Source organism: Papio anubis, chromosome 7, assembly GCF_008728515.1.
Source record: "Papio anubis isolate 15944 chromosome 7, Panubis1.0, whole genome shotgun sequence".
NCBI lineage: Eukaryota > Metazoa > Chordata > Mammalia > Primates > Cercopithecidae > Papio > Papio anubis.
The window spans coordinates 150,023,097-150,034,359 of NC_044982.1; the positions used below are offsets into that span (position 1 = coordinate 150,023,097).

The 11,263-nt window shown below is 35.2% G+C and overlaps 1 protein-coding gene across 12 annotated transcripts in view; it reads left to right on the plus strand.

Annotated features, from left to right (window-relative positions):
- The window catches only part of MEIS2 (Meis homeobox 2), a 213,595-nt gene that overhangs the window by 141,790 nt on the left and 60,542 nt on the right, over positions 1 to 11,263 (plus strand). The window lies entirely within an intron of this gene.

Genomic DNA, 11,263 nt, shown 5'->3' on the forward strand with positions numbered 1-11,263 from the left:
TTTTAAATATGTCTGTCATTATTTCTCTTTCTTTTGTCCAGTTGATGAGTAGAAGCAAATATAGTAGAGGGATAATTAGACTATTTTCTGCTGAAGTCAACTTGTCTACCCAAGCTAAGAAAAGCCTTTTCTGAATATTTTCTGATTTTTTGTTCAAATTAGGAAAAAAAAGCCACATATTAATATTTAAGTAAATGATAAACGTATATCAGCATGTAGCCTTATTTTTTGCCAAGAATACTTTTAATTTTATGTCTGTACTTTCTTTTAGTCCATAAATTTCCAATTTATTTGGATTTACTCAGCATTGCATTCCATTATGGTGGCAAAAGATTAAATACTATCAAATGGTTTGATATTTTAGTATTTAATAACTTTTGTCTTGAACGAGTGAATGTTTAGTCAGTAGATAGCCAGATCGTGAAGATATGCATACTTATTTTTGGGAGGTTTTGGTTATGGTGTAGATTAGATCATTTATGATCTTATATTTTAATTACCAGAAAAATATATATTCATAGGTTTGATGAAAAGACATTTTGAAGGTGCTCTATTTACTAATCAGTTGATTTTGTCTATATACAAATTAGAAACTCACATAGTGATTTTCTTTTATATGCTCAGAAATACTTTATATTTAATGTATTTATGCATTCGAGAGTGTAGGTAAAATAGTAATAGGGCACAAAGATAGATAATGTTGTGGCAGTACCTTGCTCTGTCTCCATCTTGATTTAGTTTAACTTTCACTGCAGAGGCTGCTCTAAAAAAAGGGAAGGAAAAACAAATTGATAAGATAAAACTGGGGAGTTCCAAAACAAATACTGCTAACTGACCTTTTTTGATGGCCTGGGTAAGAGCTTTCTTATTGTGGTTGGTTATTATAGTTGATTGCTTCATTTACTAGTACAATGCAGAACTAAACTAAGGTAAACACTTGGGTGATATCTTGTTTTATTTTGTCATATTTTGTGGCAGACTGGTAATGATGCTTATGTATTTTTAAAAGTCAGATAAATTCTGAAACATTTTAAGAATATGAGACTATAATTAAACAGAAAAAATGTCAGATGTTTTGAGCCTGCCTTTTTTAGGGTGTTCATCTAAGTTTCTAGTTGTATGAAACCCTCATTTATATGCAGAAAGAAGTTCTCTGTATATGTTAGAAAAAGAAAGTAGTTCTGAACCTTTCAGCCAAGTTCCTAATGCTGATGTTTCATACCTCAGAGTTACTGTCCTGGTGAACTTCAAAAATGAAAGAACTAAGTCTTATTAAGGGGTTGCGTTTCATAGCCCTCCTGATTGAGACTTTCTTCATAATATGGTGCAAGAAATGGTCAGTTACTATAAAGGTTCTCCTTTTAACCACTCCTGTCTATCACAAGAAGTCACTAGTTTATAGCTACTTCCTTCTTGTTTTTATAACTTTTTAAGCTTATCATTAACCCCATTCTGTTATCCCATACTCTGAGATGAGCAAAGAAGATACTATCCACAACATTTCCATTGCTTACTCTAGAGATAATAACCTTTTTGAAAAAAAAGATAACCCTCAGCTTCTTTAAACAACCTCTTCCCCTTTAAATCCATGTTAGCTATCTCTTGTCCAACAAGACCTTCAGTGCATTCTTCTGGTAAATCAGACAAAATTATTCATAGCATAATCTGTGCATGTAAAAGTGAATGGGACATACTGAAATTATTTATTGTAGCTTTTAATGTTGCTTAATAATTCCTTAATATTTGCCCCAGATTTTTTTCACCTAGACTTTTTTTTCATGTTATTAAAGAAATGTTGTAATGGACTAATCGCTAATCCTCATTTCCTTCTAACTCAGTCTCATAAGGCACTGTGTCTGGACCTGTTAAGTAGGATTGTTGTCATAAGATTAGATACAAGTATCTCAGTTGTCTAGACATTATATAACTCTCTGCTACATACTTCAGACCCTTGTTTTAAAGCAATCCCTTAGCCTATTTAAAATGAATAAATTAAATGTTAATGAAAACTCCAATGCATTTATTTCTTTTCCATAGTGTCTCATTGTCACCATCTGGATTTGCCATTTCTTCCCAGTTCTCTACATGTATAAAGTTTTACTCTTGTTTTAAGTAAGGGCTGATTTTCACTATTTCAAGTTTGATGTGGATAAAAAGTTGGTATTTTCTGCCTCTTTGTGTTCCTAAATCTTCCTTCTCGTTTGCTGTCTGGCTTTTACCTCCACTAACTTCCCTTTCTGTAATTTTAAAATAGTATTTTGGGGATGCAAAGAATTCACTTGTCACCTTTTCAAACTTGGTTAGTTCAACGTGTATTTATTGCGTACCTCTTAAATGCCAGGCAGTGAACTAGCTTCTGGAAGTAAAATACGGATAGCCAGTCTCTACTCTCAAGGCACATATGGTCTAATAGGGAAGCTAGACAAACAGGCAAGCATTTGTAATGCAGTGTGGCAAATGGGGGAAGATACGGTGGCACAGAAAGACATAGGATATGGGTGTTATTAAGTAACTTGCGGGAAAAAAATCTGGATATTGGCATCTATAATTCCTAGGTAGAAATAAGATGTTCCATAAGAGTGTTCTCTGAGATCATGTGTGTGAAATTTCTTTCCACTGGAGAAATCACGGACATCTTAGAAGAGAGGAAAGCTAGTGAGGCTTGGCCAAGCCATTTTGCCTCCGTCAACCTCAGTTTTGTTAGGCATAAAATGAGAAGTTTGAGTTAGATGACCTCTAATATCCTCTCTAGGTCTAAAACTCTGAATCTGAGTTTTTCTTTTGCAGTTCATTGAAAAATCTAAATAGCCTAAACCTGTTTTAAAATCTATTTCAACAAATGATCCATAAAATAAATAAGTACAAAATTCAATTTTTTGGAAAAGTGGTCTGACTGTAGAATTGAGTGGCCCCATAAAATATTAATTTGGTCATAGTGTGGAAATGTGAAATGATTGTTAAATGAGTCAACGCCTTATTTGTGGCTTTTGGCTCATTTAGTAAGATTACCCATTAGCCATGTAGGCAGCATAACATGCATGGCCAAGCAGCTCATGGGAGCATCCTAACAAATGTTACATAAAAATTATCTTTCTCTAGCCTTGGGAATATATTTCTGTTATATTCGAAATAAGATTGTGCTCAGCTTTAACGTCTCAGTCGATAGGAAAATAATTATATTTGTTATGCTTGAAATTCTGAATCTTAGCTGCAATATTTTTGTTGCCTTTTTGGAAGTTTAGAGGTAAAATGAGTGTTGGTGGTATTGGACCATCACTTAATTCCATCACTCCCATCCATATAAACTCCCTTGATACTATTAGAATATGTATATGTAACATTTCTCCTTGCAAATGGTTTTGTTTCTCCTTGTCCTAAAATACTCACCTTTTTTTCCTTTTAGTCATTAACTTTGGTATCTTAAAACATTCCTTCTCCACTTTTCTATTTTATCTACATCTTAATAATAAATTTAATAACTGTTCTTAAAATCTTTGGATGATAATCCAAAGATCATTCGGTATTCCTTTAGCTTATCTACAGAACACAGTATGCTTTTCTCTTTGCTCTTTTTAATGAGGCCTTCCCACTGTGGCTCTCAGTATCTACCAAACATTTTAATTTCTTAGGATCTGGCAATTATTAACATCTCTCAAACCTTTTCTGAATTTTATAGGATGCTATTCTTATAATTCAATCTATTTACCTCCATGTAAACTCAAATGGAAGTGAATCTTCCTGAAATGGTCACTTTCCCCTCCTCCCAAATATACCTCTGGCAGTAAATCTTTAAAAATTACTATTTTGAATGTGAAGCCTGTGTTTCCGTAACATCAGACATCTGGATGAAAAGTAAAAACTTCAGAGATGTCTTCAAATATCCAAATATTGTGTTCGTAAAACAGTTAAATGATTGTCTCAATCTCTCCACATGTATCTGAGTACTTATGTGTCTTATCTGTGGCACAGTTAGTCCTTTCTGTCAGGAAACACTACCAATTTCAGAACCAATGCATTCAGTAACAAGTATGTATTGAACACCTGTTCTGTAGGGAACACGGAGCTAAGTGCTGTAGAAAGTTCGAGGTTAAATAATTCTTGAACTCTGCCCTCAAATGATTTGCAGTCCAGTGAGGGCTGTAACACAGATGCACATGTATACATAAAAGACAATATGAAGTGAGTAAAAACACGAGAGGAGGAAAGAAAGCACTGTGGAAGTTTGGGGGAGCGACTGCTTCTGGCTTGGGAGGGTTTTCCACTGTTTGAATGGACTATGATGGATAGCAGGGCTTGGACATGCCAGAATCGTGGAAATGGAGGGGAATGTTTTGATCCCACACCATTTGAAATATACTGTCTTTCAGCAGCTGGGTAGGGGAATTTTACTGAAATCAAATAACCCTAAATTAGCCAGATGATTGCAATAGTTTTTGTATCATTTTGCATTATCACAGCCTTTGGTTGCTGTAAGGTTATTGAGTCTAAATGTGTTTTTCAGGTATTTTGAATTTATATCAGCAAATTTATATTCATCTCACTTTAGAGTTTCAACTTTACGTGAAAAACATGCTAAAATTTACTCTCTATGGTCATTTTAAGAAACATCGTTAAAATTCCACCTTATCCTTTGCTTTTCAAATTTAGATACAAAATTTTCACACTTCCCTATACATTGCATGCTTAAGCCTCTATCTTTCAAATTATATGATTTTTTAAATCTATTGGGATCACTACTCTGATAAACTTTTTAAAAAACTTCAATTCTAAAGTTTTCATTGTTTGACCAGAGTCTGTATTTCCATAGAAATTAAAGCAAAATGATTCATTTCCTTTTTATTCTTTTCCTTTTTCTTCTTCCTCCTCCTTTTCCTCCTCATGCTTCTCCATTTTTTTTTTTTTTTAAACAATCATTTCTAGCGGGAGGGGAAAAGGGAATAAACTGAAAAAGGTCCACATAATCCAAATCACACTATGTTTATTATTCAGGACTAATTTATTGGCTGAAGTGACTGAAAGGTAAAAGGTGGTTACTTTTAGGTAAAGCTTAATTTAGGTGTAGAAATGATGTTAGGAATATATTTTCTGCCGGGCGCGGTGGCTCACGCCTGTAATCCCAGCACTTTGGGAGGCTGAGGCGGGCAGATGACGAGGTCAGGAAATCAAGACCATCCTGGCTAACACGGTGAAATTCTGTCTCTAGTAAAAATACACGCACACACACACACACAAATTAGCCGGGCGCGGTGGCGGCGCCTGTAGTCCCAGCTACTCGGGAGGCTGAGGCAGGAGAATGGTGTAAACCCGGGAGGCGGAGCTTGCAGTGAGCTGAGATCCGGCCACTGAGCTCCAGCCTGGGCGACAGAGCGAGACTCCGTCTCAGAAAAGAAAAAAAGGAATGTATTTTCTGTAACTGTTGGCTCTTCTTTTGTCTGCATGAGCTTCATTCTCAATCAAGTTCTCTTCATTCAGTGACAATAATAGCCATTAGTAACTCCAGGCACACATTTTACTGACTTGGTAACTGCAGTGAAAAAACAACACTTTTAACAGTTTCATGACTGACTCCCATTAACCTAACTTGGGTTCCATCTTTCATGCAAACAGTATCATTATCTGTGTTGACTGGCTAAATGTGAGTCACTTAGCCACCACTGACTACATCCCTAAATTAAAATCAGGGCACTCTTATCAAAAAGAAAGGGGAAGTGGTATTTCAATATAAAACATTAATGTTAGAGTGGAAAAGTCCTCCACTAAATGTTAGGAGAGCAGGTGGTTATCCCAACTCTTGCCAAAGCCAATTTATATGACCTGATGTAGACTATTTAAGCCTTGTGAGCCTTGGTTTCCTTATTTACATAAATTAGGTCTCAGATCAAGTTCTGTCCAAAAGTCTTTTGACTCTTAATGTTTTGTGGTTCTGATTTCAAGAGCTAGAGACAAGGATGAGACATCCAGAAAATATAGAAATTTGAATATAGAAACACAAATCAAGAGATACATACTGTTTCATGCAGAAGTGCTTCAGGTGGAAACGCAGTTAGCTTGGCAGTAGGATAGCAAAGGATTTTTACTGCATCCTGATGTAGTGGCTAGAAGCTCAGACAACTTGAGAGGGGTGTGTATATGTTTGTCAGGGAAAGAGAGTCAGAGCAATTCAAAATTAAGCATCACAAACCTTGTTATTACAACCTCTATAGGTGTTTTATATCCCATGTATGTCTTTGTTAACCTTCTCTCATTTTACCATAACAGAGACTGCATCCCAAGCAGTCTTGTTTAAAGTAACAAAGCTTGAATAAGAACTATCTAATTTTTTTCATTTTTTCTACAGATATTTAGAGACATTGAGAAAGAATGGGGGAGAAATACGAAAGTTAAAAATCCCAAGGCTTTGCCTTCAGGAAGTTATACTTAACAGAGATGTAAATAAAGTATGACAATGAAAAGCTGAAAATTATGAATACCAAGTAAATTGCTATGGGAATTTAGTGGAAAGGTGCTTTTCTTCCACTACAAGGATGGGATTGGTTTAAAATATCTTAATTGTTTCTTGTTTTACCTTCAAAATTCATGAGACTATACATTCTATTCATAGCATAAGAATTCTTGTTTACATAATAAAAAAGGTATTTAAAAAGGAAAAGGCATTAAATTAAGGACAATTGAATGCATTTGGCATTCCAGGAAGATGCATTTATTTATTGAGGGGTTAGGTCCTTAGCATGTCTGCCTGTACCCTATTTCAGTAAGCATAGTCCTAGATCAATGATATCTGCCCAATGCATTTTTATTGTCCACATTAGGGAAATTACTTAGAGGGTTTCATGAATTAGTGGATCATCAGAGTGAAGGTCACCTGGATTAACTCTGTAAAATATACGTCTTGGAGGGGAGCAAAGAAAAGGAAGTGATCATCATAATGATCAGTTTCCACACATTTACTCAAACTAAGATTCTACTCAACAAGTTACTTGACCATTATCTAAATGATTGTATTACGTTATCACAGAAGTAATGTGACAAATTGTACATTGTTCAGTCAGCGCTCATCTGGTCAGCTTTGTAGACCAGCAAGTGAGTCAGACTTACAGGATAGGAAGGTAACTTAAGAGGCAGAACTGATCTTGGAGATGTCTTGCTTTAAAAAAAGTCCATGAAAGAGTTACCACAATGCGAGAGAATATCACATTGTATTAAAAAGTTAAGAGGCTATAGTTTTTTAAAAATATGAAGTATATAAATTAGTTATAATTACAATTAATTATTTTATAATTGATATATTTTTAAAATTATTTAAAGCAGTACACACATAGACAATATAGGAGTATATAAACAAAAAGTTTCTACTCGATGCCCTACACAACATGAATTATTCAGTGTGTATTTTTCCAGATTTTTTTGCACTACAAGCATAGATATGTGTATATTTTATTTGTTTATTCATCAGAAATAGATGATACATATTGTTCTACAACTTGCTTTTCTAACTCAATAATTTTTGGGGACAACCTTTTCATGAGAACCTCACATTTTATTTAACTGTCATCCAGTTGATAGACATTTAGGTTAATTCCAAATTTTTAGCCTTCCAGATACTACCTTTTTCATTCATTGTACATATCTAATTTATGAGGTGATTCAAGGTATCACTTAAAATTTCAAAACATCAATATAAATTCTTTCAACACAGAATAAAGTTTATGATGTATCAGTTTCAGTTTGGATATCATCACAGAGGAGTTAATCACAAAAGAAGTTGACTATTAGGTGGTTTGCCCATAAAAAGTCCCACTGATATATTCCAAGGATATTGTAGATCTATTTCCATGTACTTGACAAACCTAGTTAACCCCAAAAGGAAAATAAAGAAGAAGAAGGCCTAAGGTCAGTATCTTGAATAAAGATAGCTTAATTTCAAATGAGTCCTTAGAAGAAACGTAATTAAAATACATTTTCTGTCTACATGAAGTCATAAGCCGTACATGTCTTCTTAGCTTTTTGAACAGCTGTCAGTTGATATTCAAAGTTAAAGGATCGTTGTGATTGACTTCTATTCAACAGTGGCTTTAGAATTCTTTCGAGATGTGAAAAAGTTTAACCTGTGCTGGCTCTTTCTTGATGAGGGGAATCCTAATCATTGCTATCAGGTTACGATGATGTGTGCTCTTATGAGTAAGCTGAGCCACCTCTGGGCCACTGGACTAGAGTGGGTTGACCCCCAACAGTGAACAGACTAAACTATAGCTTTAGTCCAAGAATATGGAAACTGACAACAAATTATTGCTTGTGGTCTACTTCCAGTTTTCAAGTGCAAGCATACCAAAGTTTATTTTAAATTTGAGCCAGTCAGACGTTTAGTAATACACATCAAAGAAGAAGTGAAGGCTTCCCATGTTTATTATTTCAATATGATGTCTGTTCTAATAAAGCAGAAGAATGCATATGATAGACCATGTAGTAGAAATTCTCTAGTTCCACAGTTTGGCCTTAAATGTATACATATATTTGTAAATTAATCCAAAACATATTGTCATGGTTCCAATTCCTCTGAAAGCTGATTGTTTTCAATCCCCTTTTTAATTTTAGAAATATAGTGGCTGATTGCCAGAGCACTTTGAGATAAACAGTCCACCCCATGTATAAAAGGGGCATGGAATCACGAATGTTCAAAAACCACAGACCGTTATTTAAATAAGTTAAAGTTATTATGGTCTTCCCTATTAATTAAAAAAAAGCCATCTGTGCAAGGTGAATTTTGGTAAGGTACCAATTTTTTTAATGATTGTGGATGGAATTTGCAACTGCTTTCATAGTGATTCCATACAGCTCAGGGATTCCCAAGATAAAATGCACCGTTTATGTAATTCTGTGGTCATTTGACTAAATTTCTAACAAAACATTGTAAAGAATTATTGTTATTCAATCACAATTTACAAAATTTACAATCAAACTTGAAGGAATTGACTCTCCAGTAATCTCTCATTTCAACTCTTCTGCTTACATCCTAAACCTTTATTTCATCTAAACCTTCTCTCTCTCTTGCTTAAACACACACACACACACACACACACACACACACACACAGACACCTAAAGAGAGAGAGAGAGAGAGAGAGAGAGAGACTCTACAACCCACATTTTGTCAGAACTGCCTTGGACAAATGCATCACAACAGTGACCAGTGAGCAAGACTAAACACACAAGAAAGATCAAAAACACTGCATAAAGAAACAGCACACTGGAAGACATTACCAATGCAGGTCTAGATACTCTTGTGATGCATTCTTATTTTCATTTTAATTTGTGCTATTTGCAAAATATATTTCTGTTGGGCAAATAACCTATAAACCTAGGCTCTAAAAATCTTGGAGGGGCAAAAAGTCAAAGGGTGCAACTCCCCTGAATTTGGCAGGAAAATACCATAACAGAAAGGATTTTTACATTTCTTTTGCCACCGCCCCGCCCACTCCAACCAGTGTTTTCAGTCCATTAAAATTTGTACTCCAGGCCTTTTCCAGTTTGAAGCCACACTGGCGTCAGTGATGAGCAATCCTTCTTGTTTGTGCAGTCATTCATTATCTCCATTACCAAAAGGAGAATGGAGGACAATTACATTGTTTGGACGAATCAGAGTGTTAGGAGGAGTATTTGTCATGGTGGCAGAGTGCAGCACCTGACAGGCAACGATTGATGGCCAGGAATGAGTGTGAGTGGCCAAAGCAGCCTCATAGGATGCAAATTACTGACTGTGGATTCCAATTTATCCTGTTCATTTTTCTTGCCCGTGCTGAAGACCATTAGTGGTTTTTGAAGCAGTGAAGGGGTCATTACTAATGTGGGTAGGCTCGAAGCAGGAGGGGGAAAGGAGGGGAAAAGCCTTCTGTAATTACACAGCTTTCAGGAACAGGCTGGAGGCCCTAGCCAAAAAAGTGTCAACACCTCGCAATCAGAAAAATTTATTTTCATTTTATGCTTAACCCATATTAACTCAACATTATCATCTTTCTTTGTTAACATTTGCAGAATATTAAAAGCCTGGCTTCTATATTAATACAAATCTAGTTAACCCCTTTGGCTATACAGGGGATTTTGTTTAACCTAATGGCATTTGGGTTTGCTAATAAGTAATTGTGCACATTTTGGATAATGTACGCTATTATAGAAGATGAAATACCTGAAGAATAAAGTCTTAGATGATTGAAAAACATTCAGTCTCTCAAATACTGGAATGATTAGAATACTCTGAATGGAATACTTTGTTGTTCCTAATGTCACCCTCTAATAATGTTGATGGGAAGTATTTATTACAAAAGGCTTTCTACTTTATGAACGACTTTGACATGCTAGATAAAAGTTTACTTTTTTGTTTAAGAAAATCAGTGAATGTACAGCAGAGACCTATTTAATATACTTATTTCATAATTATGTATACCCAGTACAGTGTCTTTTAAAGTAAAGGTATGGGTCTAAAATAACAATCCTTGATTTTAGAATGAGAGAGGAAAGTGGCTTGATAATGGGAGAACTGTCCATGATAAATGTTGGTGAATTTCGATGGGAAGTAAAGAATTAGAAAACAAGAAAACCTATGGCTTCATTCTCTTATTGTTGTAGTTGAAGGTAAAATATAAAATTTCTATATGAAGCATTGCACATAATTGGTTCGCTTTGTTGTGTGATCATTGTGTGACCCTGTTAACTTAGAGCAGTAACCAGTAACAGTGAAAGGATCTTCTGTTGTCCCATAAAGGAGTCAACAGAAATATACTGTAAGTAAACTGTGTTGTAATTGAATCGGTTGCCATGGCTTACGAGAATAGTTGTGATTATATACTACCTCACTTTCTAAACTTTTACTGTCAATAATCTCAAATTAACTAGGGAAGGATGATTATATTGAGCCATCTCACAAAGATAATTTAGAATAAGGGCTTTACATAGGCTGTCTAGGGAGGGGAGTGAAAGGGGCCTGAAACCAGTTCCCTTAGTGCAGCAGAAGCGAGGTAGATGACCAAAATTCTGACACCATCACAAAAGTGCTTTGCGTTCTGACTGATTAAAGAAATTGAATAACTTAAACTCCTTGCTTTTTACTGCTGGCCCTACAGAATGTGATAGGAACATGGGGCTGCTAATACAGGTTTCTGGGTTCTTGTCCCTGCCCACAATTTCTCAACACATGATAAAAAAGATGCAAGTAGGAAAATCAAGTCATAGACTAAAGAAATCACCAACGGTGGTTTTATTCTTAGAAGTAA